At 33.3% G+C, this 23,957-nt stretch overlaps 1 protein-coding gene across 1 annotated transcript in view; it reads left to right on the top strand.

Annotated features, from left to right (window-relative positions):
- The first annotated feature begins 209 nt into the window (after positions 1-209).
- Positions 210-23,957, top strand: part of LOC130449291 (protein sickie) — a 564,400-nt gene continuing 540,652 nt past the window's right edge. The window contains exon 1 of the mRNA XM_056787013.1: positions 210-605. The gene's annotated coding sequence lies outside the window, so the exon portion shown is untranslated. The remainder of the gene's footprint in view (positions 606-23,957) is intronic.

Raw genomic sequence — 23,957 nt, 5'->3', positions numbered from 1 at the left:
GAGACTAGTCTTAACAAGTAACGACGTGTTTAAATTGAAGCGTAGTAATTTCCACATATGAAAACCGACATTATTAAATCAAACAACTAGAAAAACATGATGATTATTATTGATATCGTCACTAAATAATATAAAAGGCTGATGCATACTCGTAAATAATATAATAAAGTCGATAATTCGAGTCAGCGTTTTTTCGTATACACAAAAAACAAAAACAACTTTTTTCGTTCATAAAAAATCAAAACAAACTTTAAACCCGCGCGTCGCGTGTTCGTAAATCTCCGCGCGTGCGTTCTACTACCTATTCCTGTACATCGTCCTCTTATAATCTAGTTGAAACGCGGTCGTCGATTGCCTCGTTGCAATTCCCACGTCGCGTCGGGACGCAAGTAGAAATCGCGCCCGAGTCAAAACAAAACGTGCTCTCGAAAAATAATCGCATACAAAGTACCTCGTGCGTGTTGGTGTTTTTTTTTCGGGGGGTGCGCGGAGTGGGTGTCTACCACGTGGGTTAAGATGGGGTAGATACGCAACTGGAAGTGTCAAGTTACGGTTGACAAGTTTTTTAGTGGATAGGGTGATTGGGAATTCCGGTGTTTGATACCGTATGTTTCATTTTATAGTAATTAATTTATTTTTACCTTCATATAAATGACAATAGAAAACTATGTATAAAATAGCGATTTCTATAAAAATTTATTATAGTCCAAATTTTGTAGTCTGATTAATTAGTTTCATAAAAAAAGTTGAATATAATTTTTTGTCTATTAATTTTTATTAATGAAGACATGGTAATTAATATATTGTATGTGTCATATTTCTACGATCATATCAATACCTTCTTAATCAAATTTTTTTATAGGGAAGTAGATAATCTTCATTTAATATTCCATATCAAAAAACCTTACACATGCATTGTTTATTGATAGTCCTGATTATTTATATCAGTAAAATATAAAACACATACAAACACAAATATTTTACCAATATCGAAATCTATTTGTTCAATTTTTCGATAATTGTCCCAGAAACCTAAATTAAAATAAATGATTTTTATTCGCCGCATTTCCTTCCTAAACCTGGATATCTATAAACTGAAAGGAATACTATTATTGGCAGTGACGGATTCAGGCTTGATGCCGCGTTGCCTTTAATATTAGAATAACTCATTTGATACAATATTTTTATTTAAAATTCACAATAACTGTATTTCCTTAGAATTTTATTTTTAATTATAACTAATTACACATATAAAAGGTAGTAACTTTGGAAAAATAAAAAAAAGGTATTTTTCAATATTGATCAATTTTAAAATTTCTTTTTCTTGAGTTTGGTCCAAGAAAATATGTCAAATAAATCATCGTAATCAATTTATTGGACTAGTTAAGCTTCAATGTAATACAAGACCAGAACTTTTTACACTTTTCAATGTAGAAAAAGATCTTTCTTCTGAACAATTTGTAGTCGAAATACTCAAAAATTTACGTAAAGTAATATCAACATCTGCCTAAATATCTCGAAGACTACCATTAAATATATCATCATAATCAATTTATTGGACTAGTTGAGCTTCAATAGCCAGTAATGTTAGATTCAAACTTGTACACAAATAGGTTTTCACTCTTTTCAAAGTAGAAAAAGATGTTTCTCCCGAACAATTTGTAGACGGAATACTCGAAAGATTACTTAAAACAATATCAACATCTAGGTAAACATCTCGAAGACAACCATTAAATATATCATCATAATCAATTTATTAGACTACTTAGGCTACAATAGATAGTAATGCGAGACCCATCTTACACGTAAATAAGTTTTTACCCTTTTCAATGTAGAACAAGATCTTTCTCCTGAACAATTTGTAGTCGGAATACTCAAAAGATTACTTAAAACAATATCAACATCTGGGTAAAAATCTCGAAGACTACCATTAAATATATCATCATAACCAATTTATTGGACTAGTTAAGCTTCAACAGGCTATAATACAAGAGCCAAACTTACAAGTAAATTTTCTTGTCCAGTAAAAGGTATTCTTTTATTTACCATGACTCATCTGGCTGAATTTTTCTAGTTTTTTTTGCGATGAGTATCATAACGATAATAATCCAGTTCAGAGAGGGTCTCTCAGTATCATCAATCCAGATGGATTTTAAGTAATTAGGATCTTCGACCTATTAAACAGTACAGTTTACCGAGTTGTAGACCCAGTTGCATCCGCATATGATGCGTTAGTTACGTTGTTGTGTGTCTGAATATCAGCTGAGTTCATAAGATAAAGGATCAGATCAAGTGCACTTCCCTGTGGATGTAAATACCTTGTCAAATGCCTGCATGATTTTTAAAAAGGCAGCCGAACAATGTTGTTAATCCTCAAAAGATAGGTACTTTTTTGTGATTTTTTCTATGAAGGTATGTTACTCTCTTAATCTAAATTAGTGGTTGAGTATTAGTCTGTTGGCTCTTAGAATCGATTCTATTTTCTCTATAAGTGATTTTTGTTGAAGTTTTGACAGGTAATAGGCTAAATGTAAAGCGTAGTATCTTCAGGAGGTTTCCTTGTTCTGGGAATTAGTGTAATTTTGACTACCTATCACAGAATTGGAAAATAATCCGTTCTTAGTACTACATTGTACAATTGTGTTACAAATTTCAACCGCTTATTTGATAGTTCCTTCAGAATTTTGCGCTATTTAGGTCATATCAGGGAGATTTTTCGGGGATCAATAGCTGTATTTTTGACCTGGTTTACGGTAAGTCTCTATAGGGGAAGTTTTAGTTGATATGGAGATTTCAGAAAATATTTGACTTCAGCCTCAAGTTGAAGTTGCTCTTTAAAGGGTTGAACTTGAAGACTAGTTCTGAGTGTTTGACAAACACATTGGCTTCATCTTGGTTGCATTATACATATTAACCTTCAGGAATGCGGATAGGATAATGTGTTAATAGTTTGAATAAACTTTGTAATTAAAGTTGTAGTCTTATTTCCCCGGCAGAAGACTCTTCCCTAGGAAGTGATATTCGGCATCAGTTAAAGTATATAAAAAACTGGTACTCAGATGGGGTGAACAATAAATATTAAATTGTTTTTACACACGTCTTCAGTGCAAGCAAGCATTTAGGTGTTCAAGAAACGTCGAATCTTGAAGATGTTGTATAATGTTTGTCTAGGGTTCGGTTGCCGCTTTTGCAAAGGAAGCAGGAATATTTTGTGAATCCTCATTGCAGGCCCGTAACTAGAGCAACAACTTTTAAGACAACTCAAAGTTTCCATTCATAATCATGATAACTAACTTTTTCAAGGATTTGGATATTATTTTCGTACGTCTCCTTCTTATCAACAGAGTTGTAATTGCAATTGATGGTAAGTCATTCCCATTTGCCAACAGGACAACTTCAAATCTTGTATATATGAACAGCCTTTATTTATCTGGTTCACACGGCATATTTATCCCTGTAATCAATGAAGTGGAATTAGGCCTTCATCTTCCGAGAAAAATATTTTTAGGTTAGTCTTGTAAGAAGATATTTTCACGTTATTTTCTAAGAGATAAAACTGTTGAAGTCGCGATTCAAGAAGTTGAGATTCCGTCCTAGATTAGAAAGCAGATGATGTTGCCGAGAAACTAAATTTGTATTTCATTTCCCTTTTTTTATACTTTCATATAGTTTCAATGTTGCCATACACTTTGCTATAAATTTTATGTGTTATCTTCTTCTTTTACTCATGTCGTCTTCTCATTGAAGGTTGGCGACCACGTTTTTAAATGTCCCTCTCTGTCCCTGGCAACATGAAACAATTTTCCGACGCTGTGATTTGTCCATTCTCTTATGTTACGGATCCAGGATTTCTTCTTCTTTCTTTTCGACCAATACGTCTTAGTATTTCGTCGCTGGCGATTCTGTCAGTCCAGGGTATCTTCAGATTGCGGCTATAGAGCCACATCTCAAATGTCTCAAGTTTATTGATCATTTTCAAGGACCAGATAACTGCTCCGTAAAGCAGTACTGACTACACATAATATTCCATAAATCCTATTCTGACGTGGTTTAGATTTCTGTTTGCAAACATTGAGGAGTACTTGACAAATGTCTTTCGAGCCATTCAATTTAATTTATTACTACTTCCGGCACAAGCATGCGCAGGTAGACAATTGCACCACGTAGTCATTCATTCTACGTCTAATAAACCAGTTGACATTCTTGACTTAGTCGTTTAATCTAAACCAGTAAAGTTGGGATTACGTGGTCGGTGACATCACACTTTATAACCCGCTTTCAAATGTTTAGGGGCTAGAAAATGGGATATGTAGATAATAAGTGAAAAATATGTAGGGGATTTCCTTCACAAACGGAAGGTGATGGGGTGAAACTCATATTATTTGGATTCAGGTGGTCATTTTACATAGGAATCGTCAAGATTAGCGTCAGGGCCGATTTTCATACAGACCAATGATAATTATCGTGTTCTATTATTTATGGATGTGTATGTTATATATATATATATATATATATATATATATATATATATATATATATATATATATGTTATTTACATAAATTTTGACAAGCTCAAAAACTACCGTTTTTTGTACTAAAATTCCCAGAATTTGGGTTTCTTTTTCACAATAACTACTACATAGATAATTTTCACATGCCATGACTTGATGGTAAAAAATGGCTTTTCCCCGTTTTACCCCTAATGCCAACGAGCCCTGAGGTCCGCAATGATATTTTTGTGTAAGGCAAATCAAGTGGCAATTATCTACGTGCTTTGTTATACTTATTGTTCAAAGGGAACTAATATTCCAGGGGGTGGCTCGCTACATTGATAGTTAGCTGGCCAATCCATGGAATATTGCTTTCCTTCGTACGGATATTCAAACTGAAATCATAGATAATTGCCGTTTCAATTATCATAAAAGAAAATACAAACTCCGTGTCGGGGCACGCTGGTATATGGAGAGAAACGGGTGAAAAGCATTAGGTTTATTTTGAAGACATAGGGCATGCCTATTAACTTGGGCCACCTCCTGACGTGTTGCTTTTCTTTGTGCGGCTATTTATTTGAAACATTTTCCTAACGTAATATCCACCTCACAGCGCTTGTAACAATCCGGTCCTTTTTTTTAACTAATTAATGGCAACAAAAACGATTTGGAAATGGCAATTATTCATCTAGTGAAAAGCTATTTTTAGATTATACACAAATAGTTGATCGGGGATAACATTTTTGGAATTTCTCATTTGATATTTATTGGTCACTTGGAAAAGCTTATCGATAATGCGGTCAATAAAATTCAGGCTTCTGTTGTTTGTTATTTGAAAACTTACCTGTCTTGGAATAGATCCCGACAAGTAGAGGGTATTTAGATCCGCGCTCTCTGCATTTCCCAGGCCCAATGATATTTTCGTAAACGGCAAGAAGAGTGGAAATCATTCAAATATTGAAAACGAATGACCGCACGAAAAAAAGTAGCCCGTCAAGTTGATAAGCATGCCCAATGCCAGCATGTCCCGGCATCATGGTTTGTGTTTTCTTGAAGATTGAATTTGGCAATTATCTATGATTTCGGTTTGAATATCCTTACAAAGGGAAGCAATATTCCAGGGAGTGGCCAACTAACTAACTTAACTATCAATGTAGCGAGCCACACCCTTGAATATTAGTTCCATCTTGCAATAAGTGAAACAAAGCGGGTTGATAATTGCCGCTTGATTTGCCTTCCACGAAAATATCATTGCCGACCTCAGGACTCGTTAGCATTAGAAATGGTCTAGAAATCCCGTTTTGCCCCGGATGCCGACGTGCCCCAGTATCGGCAATGATATTTTCTTGAACGGTAAACTAAGTGGTAATTATATTTTAGTTATTGTAAAAAGAAGAACCATTTCCTAGGGAGTGGTCAGCTATCATGATTCTCAAGTTAATGTACAAAAAACGGCAGATTTTGAGCTTTTCAGAACAATTTCTCTACTTTTCTCTACTTCAAAAACAAAATTTAATAAAGTTAGGTACATAAGCTAGCAGTTGAAAAAAAAGTATTTACTTCGTAGACCATATTTTCCTTTTGTTTTCTAAATAACTATTTTGGTTAATTCATAGCACATGTGTTGTTTCTTAAGAGCTAAAATCTAAATCCTAAAAATAGATCAAAACAGTGTTTAAACGATGTTCCGAGCGAGCGTATCAAGTGGTCAGTTCAAAAGCCCGATGAATCAGAAAATGTACCAAAAGGGAGTCATATTTATGTGTAAATTTAGACACACTCCATGAAATGCACTATTATTATCTGTTTTATTAGAGCAAGATTGAATGCACTTCAAATTCTTGTATTATTTTTAAAACGCATTAAAGGATTGGACGAATTGTTTTTCATTTCAACTTAGTATGATGCAGCATACTAATCCCGTTTAATCCGAATCAAGTTAATTACGAGGACGGTTCGATAGATGAGGTCGACAACACTTTCTCTACGGTGATTATACTGTTACTTTGCGCCATATTTCTGATATTATATGTCAAAATTTCACATAAATGTGCAGACAGATTAGTTTTAACCCATTAAGTACCATGAGTCCCATTTGGAGATTGCGCAGTTTTGCTCTACAGTAATTTCATTTTGTTGATTTGTCATGTGAGTTGTATCGTTCGCACTGTTGATTTGTTTCTCAATTGTAAAAATATAAATCTGAACCTGAATCCGTGAATTATTTGTTTTTAAACAAAAAGAGTAAGTACATTGCACTAAACTCATCCCGAGTTACTAAACTCTTAGTTGTTCTTTATTTTTGTGGTTATGTTCGAACATATTTCTGATTTTAGCATGATAGGGTGAAAATTTGTTATATTCTTGTTGGTCTAAATCTGATGTGTCATCAATATATACTTATACGATTTGAGATCGTGATTCATATCATGTTGAAATCATAAGTCAGATATGCGTATATCGTCTGTTTCTTTCTTTTCTTAGTTGAACACGTTTTTCACAGGAATGGCCTATCGAGAATATATGTCTGTATGAGACCTTGAACAGATATTGAACAATCCTAACTTTTGAGATAATGATGATGTCAAAACCATTGATATTGTTGAATTACCACCAGAAGATGTAGATGAAGTCACAGATTGCGAGGATGTTGACAAAAATCTATTGGAAAAAGTTCCTGGGACGCTGGAAGTCCACAGTATTCATGCAGAATATACTATCGATGATGGTCCGAGTACTTAGGGTTACCAGCCAACTAGAAAAACAACGTTACCTAGGGCAAAAAAATCTTGAAGTACATAATATCCATCCAGAACATGATTCTGGTGAGAATTCGATTACATCCATTTTTCATCAAAGTAAGAAAAAAAAGTCAATAATTCCTGATAGTACTGAGACATAACCAGTTAGGAATACAAAAAAGAATATAGAAAAGGTAGTTTCCAAATGGGGAAAAATAGAAACATTATTTTCTCTAAAAAAGTACGAGCACAAGATTGATTGGAAAACACAATATAAAAATGAAATTGAAGGGAAAAAGTCCTCATGAAATTTTTAAATTATTTTTTGACGACGTAATTTTGGAGCACATCGTCAAAGTTTGTTTCTCAAAATAACAATCTGTCGTTTTTCTTTGAACTGATGTGTGAGAGCTCACATTGTCATGGTGAAGAATGAATCGTCTCCTACGATTGGTTTTCTTAATTTTTCGAGCACTTCTGGCAAACAAATACTGGTGTACCAATCCAAATTGACCTTTTTACGTTGCTCTAATGGAACGGTGGCGACATATCCAGTTATTCCGAAAAACCAGGCACCATTTGCTTCGTAGTTCTTCGTGTGCGAACCACTTTTGTTGGATTTGGCTTGTTTAAAAGACCCATACAATCGATTGCTGTTTAGTTCGGGATTGGTCGTCTGCCGCGAGGATATAAACGTCTTTTGAAGCAGTATTTATTGCATATTAATGCCCAAGTATGCCTCAATCTCACGGTATGTCACGTGACAATTTGATATCAGTGTACGCATAGCATCGATTTTTTCTGACACAACAACCAATTTTGGACTACCTTCACGAAATTCATCCTGCTGCGAAATGCGAAAACAGTTAAATTTGGAAAATAAGCGAAGCCCAGTAGCTGGTGATAGTGTTTAATCAACAAAAGTTTAAGCGAGTTCATCGGCACACTGTTGTTTGTTGAATCCACTTCGAAAATTATCGCACGAAAAAGTTCGCGGTTAAATTTCATTTTTTGATCAAGATGAATATTTCAAGTAACTATAAACAATGCAAATAGCAATCGTATAACATGTTCACCATTCAACATCTCAAACTTTATTATGGCAATGTAAGATTTGACATATTCATATCAGTGTTACTATATCTCAAACCCTCATCATATTCCAATTATATTAGTCAGGATCTACAGAAGTACCATTGCCTCTTTGGTGGTTTCGTACATTCATTCATTTATGCATTGATATGAAATCCACGCTATAACCTTTCTTATTCATACACAAGAACCCCAGAAATGTTGACTCAATATTCAGTACACGGTTGATTACTATGCCTGGAAAGTCTATTTCTAGACCTACCTCTACCTAACGAAATGTGTATTCATTTTCGAAATTTTTTTTTGAAGAGACTTTCATCTATTTTATTTACTATTGTCATCGATCTGCTAAGATAACTTTCCATTTCATCTTCAGATTCACTTTGATATATCTTATTTCCAGGTTTATTTTACTGTCATATCATATAAATAATAAGTATCAATGAAATCTCTTACACATATTTAGGAAATAGTTAACAGATATAATATGTATTAACACAATATTAACGAATATTCACGTTCAATGATAGAACAAAAATAGTACAGAACTTTTCAAGTAATATCACTTGTGTCAACATTGGCAATGAGAAGGCAGTGGAGTACAATCAGCTGATGACAAAAATGAAGAGTAAAACATACCATTCGGATTGTTACGTTTTGAATATTTCTTTGTTCACGTATTGTGGCACAGTAGTCACTTCGGGTTTACTCATTCTAACAATCCAGTTTTTGGAGAAATTAATTTGTTATAGTCCTCACACTCCATAAAAATGCAATAAAACCTTGGAATGTATTCTAAATCGTCCTCCACCTATCTATACTTAAGTGCTCAAATCAAAGAGAAATTGTAGTGATATCATTCTTTATATTCGTTGGTAATTTTTTAATCACTTTTCTATTTATCTGCTCACAAAAATTCCAGTTATCCTTTTGCTGTAAGCTGTAAGTTTTCATATGAATTCGTAGGATTGCAGCCCTCAACTGGATTCCCAGATGTTTTTTATTGTATTTGTTGCTTGTGATGGTGCACCGATTGTGGCTCAAACTCCAACCTAGCAGCTGTAGAATTGCGAGGAAAAACGGCATAATCGAAGTTCTTTAACCAAATTTTGTGCCTTCTGGAATAATTACATAATAAACTGAGAAATAGATGACTGATGATTATTACAATCGTCCGCCGTGAACGCATTTTCAAAAACAAGTACCTGTTAAGACACTTAGGCTCAAAAACTTTATTTTCACACGGTAAAAATTCAAGGAAGCCGAGGAAAACTTATACAAATATCCGGAAATGGCTTTGCCACACATATACACTACCATTTATAGTTTTTAAATATTTTGTCACAATAAGATGGTGTACCAATTGATTTTTTAATTGCGAATTATTTCCTCGGTATACAAGATTGTAGTTTTGTCCCAGTGGGAGCAAGAACGTGCTGTGATTTATATTTTTTTGACCAAGACATATTTTTGTGAAGTTCGTGTTCGAATTCTTCTCGTTGTCACAAATTCAGATAAGTTCTACAATGGGCAAAACCAATAACTATTGGTTGAAATTCATGGATTAATCGCAAGTATTCATACTCTGGGCAAAAGAAACTTGCTACCGAATCAAAAATACCTCGGCGTATCGTAGACTACAACGTTAAATAAATTATATCCACCAAGAGCTTTGGCAATAGGAAACGTTCAAGGCAGCTTCGAAAAAGATAATAGGATTGTATTGATTATTAAACGTGATAGTTATAAGATAGTGATCCGTTCCTATTTTATCACCATCATCTCAGTATTACCTACTTGATAATTATTGAACTGATTTATGTTGGAATACAATAATTTGAGTACCACGAAATCTAAATTATGGAATTCGGATTTTATTTTATTTAAAAATTCGAACATATCATAATTTTGGGGCATTAGCTATTTATACGATTATACTAATAATTTAGGATGAATATTCATCATTTTTCGTTAGAATTATCGCAATTATCCTTCTCTAACTACCAAAACTAGTAAGACAAATATGATAGTGGATCGAGGTAGACTGTTCAATCTCACAGATAAATTAATTTAGCTTCTATTTACGGCGTAGCCCTATTTACAAGACGGTTCTGGTAATTAGACCATTAGTGTTCCAAAAATATCGTCGAGGAAGAGACGTGAGCAAACTTTAGCTTGGCTCAACTGTTTATTTTCTAAATGTGACACATTAGTTCCACAAAAAAATGTGTGACTAATTTTACAAAGGAAGCCACTAAATTTCGTATATGTTGTAACAGCGGTGCGAATGCAGTATCTTTTCTCTACTAATCTCTTCAAAATATATTCCAGATTAAAAATAAATTATTCATTTATACAGAAAAATTAACCGTTTTCCAAAACCCAAACTTTATTTAAGAATGTATCAAGCAAACGGCTTTTCTATGTACAAATGCAGAATTTGTCACATTTCAGTTAAATGACGCAGGGCGATTGCGATTATGTTTAGGAAAGCTAAATCAGAAATTATCATGGATTAATATTTTTTCCCGACTTTCATTAGAAATGATATTTCATCCTCCCAAAACTGTCGAGATTGGATCAAAGGATTATGTAATTGAAACAATAAGGCAGTTTTTCAAAAAATGACTGAATGTTTGGTGTGATTTGTCATAAGAACTGATTTCGTCCGTTCATTCCTCATAGAAGAACTTTATTTTCATTTTTAAGATTAATAGAATTGGTCTGCTTTGTTATACATCCAATTTACTTGCTTCCTGTTCTTGTTCTATAAGATATTCCATCTCTAAATATACGATATATTGAAAAATTCTTAGCTTACTATAGAACCAAACAAAATTTCAATGTGAAAAGATTTTATTACCCAACATATTCTCCGGTTAATTGAATATATTTATTATAGCGAACCTGCAACGTCTCTATAGACCTTTAAAAAAAATGTTTCTTCTTGCTATGAAAACCTGCTCAGATTTTATTACCTCCTCGTTGGGAGAGAAGTTACGACCTTTTTAACTTTTCTTCAGTTGAGTAAAGAGATGATAGTCGAACGGAGCCAAATCTGGCGAATAAGCGGGGCGTTCTAGTAATTCAAACACTAAATCACGAATTTTTTGTATAGCAACATTAGATTTGTGTGCAGGGACGTTGTCCTGCAAAAACAAAAACACCTTTGGATAGCTTTCCGCGTTTTTTCTCTTCAATTTTTTCCCGTGGAGTATTTAGTAATGTCGAGTAGTAACCTCCAGTTATTGTTCTACCCTTATCCAAAAAATTAATCATGATTACTCCATGGCAATCCCAAAAAACTTGAGCAAGAACTTTTCCAGCAAATTTTTAGACACGAAAATTCTCAGGTCTTGGAGAACCAGAGTGTGGCCATTCCATCAATTGTTCCTTTGTTTCTGGATCGTAGAAATGTACCCAAGTCTCATCCATAGTAACAATTCGGTTTAAGAAGTCTACATCGTTTTCAAATCGAGCACAGATCGAACGGGATGCTTCTACCCTTGCACGCTTTTGGTCAACATTCAAACATTTGGGGATATATTATGCAGCAATTTTTCTCATGTCCAAATTGACGTGAACTATATGATGAACACGTTCGTATTAAATATTCAGTGCTTCAGATCAGATCCGTTTTAGCCCAATTCGACGGTCATGTCATGAGCTGCATCGATATTTTCGGGGCCTTCCCGATATCACTAGATATCTTAAAACTTTTTAAATGATATCAATTTCTAGAACTAAACATAAATCAAAACTCAACAATGAATTATTATTCAGTGAATAACTTAAAATAACGTGAATAACATAGACATAAATAATTATACCTAGAATATTATGTGATATCAATATTTACTTCACCCTATTTTATAATAGTACATTATTTAACGAGCGACGGTGTACAAAGGTCATAACTTACGCAAATAAAGTTTGGTTATAATTAAGAATCAAATTCAAAGACATTTTTCTCACAATAACTTATTTTTTCCAACTTAGTGTCTTTTAAAGTTAGTTAACACTTAGTCCAGTCTATTCAAACTTTTCAAACCTTCCAAATAATATTTGTCGTCTTTGTCTGAAGACAATATTTCCTGCAACTTAAACATTAAGGCTAGGAACCGGGAAAACAAAACACTGTGGGCCAGATGAGGTGAAGACGGTGAGTAGTCAACCAATTTGAGTTGCAATTTGCAAATTTTAGCTATGGCTGTCACCGGAGTGTGAGAATATGCTTTTTACTCTTGGGAAGGCTCTTTCTTTTCTTCAAATATAGTCGCTTTCTGGTGCTCGGTATTTTGATACTCTCCTCTTAATGTGTTGATGAAAACAATCTCATAACTATCCTAAAAATGGCCCATTTGCCGGCCGATGAGACCGTCTTTTTCGGAACAGGTCCACCCTTCATCCACTGTCTTGATTATTTTCTCAGTTCCAAATTGTCGAGGTTGGACCAGGTTTTATCTACAGTAATAAACCGATTCAAATGATTCGATCAATGTGATTAAACCGCATAAATCATCAATCAATAAGGGAAATGGAAAATGTTCATTCGAGTTCATTAATAATTTTTCAGACAGTATATGATAATTGCATTATTTTGATTCTATTTTTCACAGAACTTCGATTAATACTTTACAAGCAATCCGTACATTTTTGTGTTAGTTAAAGGTGAGGGGCCTCCAATGCGTTGAAACGTAATGAAAATATATCTACAAATCACTTGTTTGTTTTCAAATAACACATTCAAAAAAAGATTAAGCCTAGGTACATTTACAGACTTAAGGTTCCTACTGTCTTCTGAACTCCATAAAAACCATAAGGACTATATTAAAATGACAACTGTTATGATATATATATATATATATATATATATATATATATATATATATATATATATATATATATATATATATATATATATTCACCACTCCATTATCCTGAACCTCTCCTTTCGATGCTTCCCATATACCTTAGTCAACTTCCAAACTTTATCTATGGAACTACGTACACCAACATAAAATAGTTATTTTCCTAACAAGTGCGGAAAGTGATACTTTCCCGCACGCGACTGCAGTTGTCCCGAACGACGCGGAGCGGAGTTCGGGTAAGCGGTCAAGTGCGGGAAAGACACTTTACGCATGAGTTAGGAACATTATTTTTTCTACGACCGTATATACAAAAAAGTATGCCAACCCATTTAATATACAAAACTTTAACTAAAAACTACTAATTATTATAAATATTAATATTCAAAACACAGTTTGTTGCATTCTGTAGACTAGTAAGAATTGCCGGCCCAGTGGAGTTATTTGGTTTCAACTGGAAGGTAGATGACGTCGATGTGGATGGCATCGGTTGCAGGTCGCATAAAGATGACGATGACGGCAACGGTTTTAAGTCATTTGGCAGGTAACAGCTCGGAATTAGTTTCATTTGCAGCCTTCAAAATGGCTTCGGGAAGTTCTTCGTCGGATGAATCCATTAATATTATTGTATCGGATTCGGTTTGATATGGTTTAATTTAGAAGAAGATTCCACATATTCGGTCACTTTCAAGACGTTTTGAACAACTTTGACGTTTTAGTAACAATTACATGGTTATATAAAAAATATCTGTATTATTTTATATTTTCAAAAAATTAAAAATGCTACAAAAAGCTAGAAATGGTTTAAATTTTATTTGATGGACTATTTCGTAAATATTTATTTACCTGTAGTAACAATAGTTATAATCTCAGAAGTAAGAAACTACCTAATAAGGTCAAAATTTGCATAATTTTACTTTCCCGCACTAGTGCGGGAAAGTGACACTTTCAAAACTAAAATGCGTGCGGGAAAGTGGGTTAAAACGCACGGTCGTAGAAAAATAACTATTCCATATCTATTCAGCTAATACATATCGAACCGCGTAGGAATTTTGAAAATTATAGACGTTTCGGTTCCCGATTTGGAGTCATTATCAAGAGAAGGGTGGGGACCGATTCCATGATCTCGATCTGCCTACACCCTGTAACGAATCACGCCTTTTCTTGGTTGATTTCAAGGCCTCAATCTGCCTACTATTTGGAATTCCACCGAGGAAATAAAAAGCTGAAACAAAAAATGTGCAATTATAAAAATAGCGAATAGAAAATAAAAATAATATGTTTACTTCCGAGAACACTGTTGACACTGCTGGTCTTGAGCTAAGTTAGCTAGTTAACCTTGACTTTACTTAATCGTAAGTTATAGTTACAAAATGTTGTTTATTAGCGTCGCGTTTCTAACCTAACCTAACCTCATTAGTTTTTAACCACCTTCTGATTTAATAACCATCACATTATGAAAAATCAAAGTTGATAAAGTATCGTTGGATATAAAATTAAGTTACATAGAAAACTCCGACATAAAGAACACTAAATAAATCGTTTTGTTAAAAACTCTTATACTGTCATCTCATCCAGTCATTCTGAAAATTCTCTAAAAAACTCACACAATCATTGAACATCCACCCCATTCGCCCGATTTACTCTTCTTGTTATTTTTCAATATATAGAAACATTCACGTGAACAAAGTTTCAAGGTAGAAAAGAGAATTTTTTGACATAATTCTTGAAGCTTATTGACATTAAGCCCTCAAGTTGTGAAAACTTCGTATAGATAAGGGGGTTTATATAAGTTGTGGTTACTTTGATGATGAATAAAATTATTTTCTGTAAAATTATGCATAATAATTCTAATAAATATTGAATACAATTAAATACCTGCCCTATATTAATGAAAATCGTTTAAAAATATTAAGATTGAAGTACTTATCACACGGTAATTAGAATATATTTTTCAAAGTTAAACATACATAGTCAATATTTCTTTTTCCTTATCTATCGATCATACTTTAAAACTTCCCTTTGCTTTGGCAAATAATCGTGTTCTTGGAAGCACACGCACAAAATACAAACTTCTTGTCATTTTGGAGCTGCCTTACCGCCCAGACACGAAGAAGGGATTTAGCTTCTGATATTAGAGGGGGCCATGAGCATGATTAATTGTCTTATAATTCACTACCTGTTATTGATAAACAGCAGACATTTGTAATACGGGCAGGTTTCTGTTTCGTTAGAATGGATATCGTGAAACTTAATGGATTGAAGCTGAAAGTGCCACGCTGGAGTGTACAAGGAAATTTTTCTGTAATAATGACTAATAGAAGGTTATTAATTTTGCGGTATCTATTGTTCCATTTTATTCCATTAATATTATAAAATGGAATCTTTTATACTGTTAATATTTTGAACTCTATAGAAATGATTCGTGAACTACCCGAGAGTTTGTACCAGCAGAGTAGCTTCTACACCTCGTTCCCTATCAAAATACGTACATAATGAAACAAGTCAGCAATGGAGGCATTACATGCTTGTACTAGTTTTCCCACTCCAGTTTTATTATTTCTTTAACGATGACCATCTTTTATGTAAAGAAGTTGTAAGCATGACTTGACGACATACGATTACATAACCATGGTTAAGGAAACTGCATGATTGAGCTTTTGACACACTTACACGTTATAAAATATTCAGAAATAGTAGCAAAATTAGTCCATATATTCTATTGATAATCACCAGAATCTGCAAAACGAGGAAATATCCAGAGAGTTCATTATAATGGAAGATGAGGTCTATCAAATGACCGCGTAGAACATCAGATCTTACTCCAACAGATTTATTTTGATAAGTTATATAATTGCCAAAAGACCAGAATATTTTCAGTAACCATAAGATGTTATTCGTCAAGAAATCAATACCATTTGACCTGACACGACCGAATAAGTGTGTTAAGAATTTCAACAGCTGTTAATTGTCAAGATATTGGACAATTTCATTTCAAGAATCTCATTTCAACCTTTTTCTTTGAATAATTCATGATTGTGTTATTAAAAACGCCACTTGTTACTGTTTCATTTAACTGAGTTGGATTTTCTGGACCTCTTGGTGATATTAATGCTGAACACACTATACACTACTGCCACACTTTCAGTCTCTGAAGGCGATAATTTGGTTATCGAAACGAGCGTCAGACAGTGTAATTGTGTGTATGTGTGTATATGTTGATGAAGGGGTAGTGTGTTCATTTATCTCATTTATCTTCAAAACTTTGATGACCTATTGGGTCATATTGTCATATTGTACAACGGATGTTAATAGTGTTAAACTCATAGGAAATAAAATGTTTGCAATAATTGATTTGTTATAATAAAACTTGATTTCATATTTAATATGGACATTATTCATTGATGAAAAATTTGAATTGATATCTATTAAAGCATCCATATAAACACTATTTAATGCGAAAAATGTTCTCCTTTGAAGGTTTGCTCCAGTTCGGTTTGTAGGTTGTTGTTTTTAATTTTAGGTATATTTCCAGGTTCTCATTTATGAGACGACTTCTTTGTTTATTTTTAAAAAGATTCATACTTGAAAAAGATTGTTCGCATGAATAAGTTGAGTCGTGAAGGGAAAGAACAGAAAACGCAAGTTTTTTTAGCTGATATTGCATCCGGAATACTATTACAGGCGTTGAAAATGGTCAAGTCTTCTTTCTTCAGGTTTTTTTAAGGCAGACCACTTGGGTTGAGAACTTAGTTTACATTTTTTCTTCTCCAATTTTTCCAAATCAACACAAAATTGTTCAAATTTAGATCTCCATATATCCTTGTTTATCAAATCCAGTAATTGTATTTCCAAGTTCCCAATGTCGCTGCCAAAAGGAAAAAATTGTAAATCTGTTATCGTAGTATTAAAAGGGTTTTTGACGAATGCTAAGATCGCTTTGCTGTTTTTAAAATCTTGATACCTGTTGAGAAACGCTTCCCTCCTATTTAAAATGGTTGTTTTATAATAGTATTTGTCAATAGAGGATCTAATATATATAATAATCGACATCAGTCAGGGGTGATGATATTAAATGACCTTACATACTATTAACCGGCTTTTTCGTCCACAGGCGGGTAATATTAGAGGTCGGACAAGCCCGTAGAAATCTTGTGCCAGAGCCATACTCAAGAGTTCAAAGAGCCGCTCCGTAGCCGCATTTTGCCAACCTCTGGTCTAGGGTATTAAAACTAACACCACGAGATTCAATCGAGTTCCCTACATAAACATAATATTGCGTTACCATAGCGACGAACAATAAACTTATTAGAAGTGCCAGTGTAAAGTTTGACGTCAAAAAAGTAAACTAGAGGTACGCAATAAATTGGAAGAAAAAAGATGTTCACCGAAATTGTGAAAATCGAATAATTTGAGTATTGAGTCATTATCAAGTACCTGTATTTGAAAGGGTTAAGAGGTAAGCAGATTTACGAAGATATGCTTAATACCCTTGGTGATCAATGTCCTTCGTATGCGACCGTGAAAAATTGGCCTGTAAGCTTCAAAAGAGGTAAATTTTCCATTGAAGATGATGACCGGTCGGAGAGGACAGTTTCTGTGTCAGTCCCCGAAAATACCGATGCAGTTCATGACATGATTTTATCAGACCGTCGAATTGGGCTAAAACGGATATCTGAAGTACTGAATTTTTCATACGAACGCGTTCATCATATAGTTCACGTCGATTTGGAAATGAGAAAAATTGCTTCAAAATGGATCCCCAAATGTTTGAATGTTGTCCAAAAGCGTGCAAGGGTAGAAGCATCGCGTTCGATCTATGCTCGATTCGAAAACGATGTAGACTTAAACCGAATTGTTACTATGGATGAGACTTGACTACATTTCTACGATCTAGAAACAAAGCAACAATCGATGAAATGGCAACACTCTGGTTCTCCAAGACCTAAGAAGTTTGGTGTCCAAAAATCTGCTGGAAAAATTCTTGCCTCAGTTTTTTGGGATTGCCATGGAGTAATCATGATTGATTTTTTGGATATGGGTATAACAATAACTGGAGATTACTATTCGACATTACTGACCATTCAACGGGATAAAAAAGAGAAAAGACGCGGGAAGCTATCCAAAGGTGCTTTGTTTTGGCAGGACAACACAACAAAACTCATGTTGCCATGCAAAAAATTTGTGATTTCGGGTTTGAATTACTAGAACACCCTCCTTATTACCAAGATTTGGCTCCGTCCGACTACCATCTCTTTTCTCAACTGAAAAAAAATTTAAAAGGTCGTAAATTTTCTTCCAACGAGGAGGTAATAAAAGCTGTAGAGGTCTGGTTTTCAGAGCAAGAAGAAACATTTTTTTTTGAAAGTTCTAGAGACGTTGCAGGTTCGCTGTAATAAATGCATCCAATTAAGAGGAGAATATGTGGAGTTATAAAATATTTGACATTAAAATTTTGTTTGGTTCCATAGTAGGCTGAGAATTGTTCAATATATCCTCGTATGTATATAGAGAGGCAAAACATTTGACGCCAAAAAACTTATTTCATAACCGAGGCTCCTGATGTGAAATATCCAGTGACAAACTAGATTTCACGATTAAAAATTATTTATTTATTTTTATGAACAATGTACCAGAAAAAAATTCAAAAATTGTCAGATTGTTGAGGAAATTTCTCTTTACCGATATATCGTAAACAATATTATTGTTTACATTCAATACTTAGTATAGAGGGGGTCTCATATCATATATAATGTTCATTTTCTTCATTGAATAATAATCAAAAAAAAATTAAAATTATCCCTCATTTTATAAATAACACTCTCCATACTATTTATTACAAATACGTACAGCATCTTCAATATACAAAGGAAGAATGATAAAAAGAAAGTAAAGCAATTTCACTATTTATACAATTATACATGTCTACTTAAGTTGGAACTATGGAAAACTGTTTTATTAGTGGTTTTATGAAAAAAAGTTATTCTTGATAAAAAGTTTTGCATTGTCCATAAGTTGAAATACAACCATAAGATATAAGTTTTGAAACAGAATATGAGGTTTATCAAAATATTTAAATTTTGTGCGAGAGTAAATTATCTTTATATTTTACAATTCAGAAAAATGTTATAAAGTAAAGTTGTTTTGAATTAAAAGTTATATTCAAATATGCTATTACAGCTATTTATTATGAAAATTCATGTTTTGTGATTATTCTTTAATCATTCCGTATAATTATTCTGGCGGAATAAATTTAACGCAATCTGAAGAAAAAATAGAACTTTTGTTAATTTTTGGAGACAATTACAGAACACATAGTGATGCCGCAAATATTTTTAATAATAGACATCCGCATAGAAACATAGAGGCATTCGACAGTTCAATATTCTTTTAAAACGAATGTATTGTGTGGTGTGTAGAGAAATAAATTAGTTGGATCTTTTTTTACGACATTCTTTAAATGCCGCACAATACTTACAATTATTAGAAAATCAATTAAGTGATTTTTTGCACGACCTTCCGTTACAAGAACGTATGACAATTTGTTTCCAACAAGACGGTGCTTCCATCAACAGTACATTAAACGTTAGATTACTCCATGAAAATATGTTTAATGGGAAGGTGATTCACACATATTCAGGCATTATTTGACCTGAATTTTTTTATGGGGTTACTTAAAACAGCATGTTTATCAGCGGGGACCATTTGATGATGTAGACCATTTGGACAGGAATATTTCTGAAGAATTCCAAACAATTACTCCCAATATGATACGAAAAGTGATACAAAAGTTTGATAAAAGAACAATTACATATTTACAAAGAGAAGATGAATATGTCGAAGCTGACATTGAATTAAAATTTAATTATGTTTGTTTCTGTTTAATAAATATTCTTTGTATGGATTTTTCAACTTCTACAATAAATAGTAATAATTATTATTATAATTATTGTTTGACAATAATCCGCGGCTGAAAAAAACTATTGTTTTATAAATTTAAACATGTATGTACATGTTTTTCAGAATACTGTTCGCACTTTTCAGTCTACTAAAAGTAGTGCACAATTTGATTGTTTGTAGCTGAGTGTCCATGATTGTGTGGAAATGTTTGTATTTGCAACAGTCACTATCTCTTCTTCTAATGCATTCCACACATATCTTATACGATTTGTCAAAAAGTTTCTCCGGGGCAACTTGCAGTTTCTCACCTTAGATAGTTTTCTTTAATGCCCTCTCAACTGCTGATTTGTATTCACATGGAAAATGTCCAGATCGCAAGTGTGGATATGTGTAAAAATTTTATAGGTTTCTATTAAGCCTCCTCTAAAGCGACCTTCTCTGAGAGCGGGTAGATCAAATATTCTTAGGCGTTCTTCATAGCATAAATCTCTCAGAGGAGGAGGTATGTAACCCTTATGCATTCATTACGTATGTAAATTGTAAGGTTGTTTAAAAACAGTAATAAATAGAAAGGTTATCATATTTTTAACATGTAAGAGGGATAAATTGTATCTAGCCAGAATGGTTAATACGGAATTATTAGTAAATAATCACAAAATCACACATTTTTCTGAATTGTGAAAAATAAAAATACTTTACTTTTGCACAAAATTGAAATTTTTTGAGAAACCTCGTATATGGCTTTAAAAAATTGATATCTGATATTTGCATTTTAGCTTTTGGACCATGCAGAACTTTTCATCAAGAATAACTTTTTTTCATAAAACCATTAATAAAAAAGTTCTTCATATGGTTACAACTTAAGTAGACACACTGTATACACCATTCTTTTCAATTTACGATATATTTACAGCGTAGATATGTTCACATTACTCCCTCCGTATCAAATTATTCGTAGTAAAATTTTTTTTAATATATCTGAGTTTCCGTCCATCGATAAAAAACTAAATATATATCTTTCTAAATAGTGCGCTCTCGACTTTATTTCTTTTGGTCAATTTCGGTGAATACATGCTTCAAAAAAGAGCGAAGGAAAAACGACGTAATAGAATTTTCACTTTGAACGTCCACTCTCAAATTACTCCGAAAATAAATTCGATTAGATATGGAAGTTCTTATAGACCAGGAACAGCAAGGAAGAAAAATGAAGCTATAGGCCAGTTGTGTCAATCTTAAAGCTAAAAATGAAGTGGTGCTTCATTTTACACGACAGACACTGCAAATCCATTGATATTTCCTAAGATTTAGATGAACAATAGTGAGTTTGGAAGTTGTTGAAGCAATTGAAACAAAACAATAACACACAGTATTTCTAGAAGAAACTAATTCAATTTTCATTAATAATTTTGTTTATAGAATTATGAACTATTATAGAGCAGTGAATCTATAGCTCTGAAGTTATATTTTAATAAATCCCAAACTATTAAAATAAAAAACATAAAATATTGCTGTAATGAACGTTATTGCCATTTTTTCGTTTAATTTTGTTCACCATTATGAAATATCAACATTAATCTAATACCAAAAAAATAAGGGTCAAAATAGATGGATTCAACAATGTTGGAGAAAACACAATACAAAGAAACATGGACTAAGTGAAGAACTATATATAATTGTATAATTTCAAACTTAACATATAGCACAGTAATTCCCTCACCACTAGAACATTTTCCTATGTTTTTTGATGCCTGGAATCGATTTTTCCGGGTGTCGAGCCCAAATCTGATCGAGTAATTTAGTAGAAACAATTTAATTGTTTAAAAGGTTAAACTCTTGAACAAAGAGAGATATAGGAGTAAGTTTCAAATAAAAAATATTTGTTTTACAAAGCTCTTCAAAAAAGATCTGCTCACTTTTTTGCAAAAAATCAATATTTAAAAAGTTATCGTCAATATACTGCAAAATTGTTTTTTCTCAGCTTATCAATCATTACGTGATTCCTACATGACGTAGAAAAATTTAAAGCAGCTCATTCTAAACGTTGAAGTTTAAGCTTCAAAATGAAATGTAGTAGATCTTTTAAATATTATGGTAACAGAAGTTTGAATGTACAAATTTTCAAGAAAAAAAGCAATTTATTTATAAGTAATTTAAGGATATATAAATTTGAAAAAAACAAGATGCATCTTAGGGTTCCTATAAAAATAACTCTTTTTCGATAGTTATCACAGTCCTAAAATCTATGAAACTATAGATAGAATCGTTTAGAAGTGTTCTTAACTCAGAGACATTACTGTAAGTAGAATCTCATACATTCATACTAAAACAGTGAATTTGTTCACACTGTGCTATCAATTTCACACCGCACCGGTTTGGAAGAATTCGCAAAAAAAAACAAACCAGCTCTTATCAACTTGATATGAAGTGGCCTGTGCCAAAACAGGACCGCACTGTAGAATCAAAGCGGAAATATTTCTAAAATTAATGATGCAAAATATAAATGTTGGGACTTCTGACTACAGAAGCTCTCAGAATATAAACCCTACAAAAACATACTCATCTATACTTAGTCAACCACAATTTCCTACAAAACATCAAGCAATTGTTTTTCTAGCTGTTGATAACCTGAAAATTCAAGATTACCTGATATCACTTGGAGAACTAATAGGTCCAATAAATATACTATTCACATCGAGGCTAACAAACAATAGAATATGCATGTACCTCGCAAATGAAGATACTGTAGACTGCTTCATGACCTATCATAAAGGTCTGATCATTATCAACAACACTTCGATCCAAGCCCGAAAGCTTATAACACCTTCCGAAAGATTGATACTCTCAAATGTATGCCCCACCATACACCCCACTCAGCTCTAATCGATGAACTTAATAAAATAGGTCTCAATACACTCTCACCAATGTCTTTCCTCAAAATTAGCTCCACAATTCCGGAATATAACCACATCTACAGCTTCAGAAGACAAATCTTTATTTCACTATCCACAATCCAAATACCCGATTGTCTAATGATTACACACGAGAACACTAGCTACAGAATTTACCTATCCCAAGACCGTCTACTATGTTTTACTTGTAAAAAACCAGGTCATACTGCAGCAAACTGTAAAAACTCCCAATTACAAACTTATGCACAACCCCAAATAGCTGAGCTACCACAAAACCCACCCAACCTTCCCAGCAGCCCCAAAATACCGAAGCCAATACTCCACAAGCACACACCAAGATCCCATCAGAAACCCCTATAGCACCTCACTCCCAGAATGTACCCCCCATAAACATAAATGAAATTCCGCAAAACAGCACCAAACGCAACTACGAGCAAATAATTACGCCTCCCCCTCAAACAGAAGAAATTAAACCAGAGAACCCTAAGAAACCGTCTTTCCCCAAACCAAATAGGCCAAGTAAAATAAAAATAAACCAGACATCTCTACAGAAATTCTCATGGAACCAATTAGAAAAGTCATTTCAGAACAGAATCCTCCTTTAATATTGTACCACAACCAGATATCTGACCTTTTTGAAAATGTCTACGGCTCATCTGATCAGAATTAGTATAATAAAGAACTACACAAATGATTTTACTGGATTAATAGACATGCTAACAAAAATTTACCCTTTCTTTGAACACAGATCTATCAAAAGCAGATGCACTAAATTCAAGAAGAAACTGTTTTCTCACCTACAATTGAACATACCAGAAACGGACCTCTCAGAAACAGAAAGTGAATCATCTCAAACAAATATTAACTAACTGAACCAAAACTTTACTTTAATATTTTTCTCCCCGTATTCTCATGGACTTTACATCTATACTACAATGGAATATCAATGGCTTTTAT

The sequence above is a fragment of the Diorhabda sublineata genome, chromosome 10, assembly GCF_026230105.1.
Source record: "Diorhabda sublineata isolate icDioSubl1.1 chromosome 10, icDioSubl1.1, whole genome shotgun sequence".
Lineage (NCBI taxonomy): Eukaryota > Metazoa > Arthropoda > Insecta > Coleoptera > Chrysomelidae > Diorhabda > Diorhabda sublineata.
Note: the sequence above shows the minus strand (reverse complement) of the source record. Positions and strands in the feature narration are given on the sequence as shown.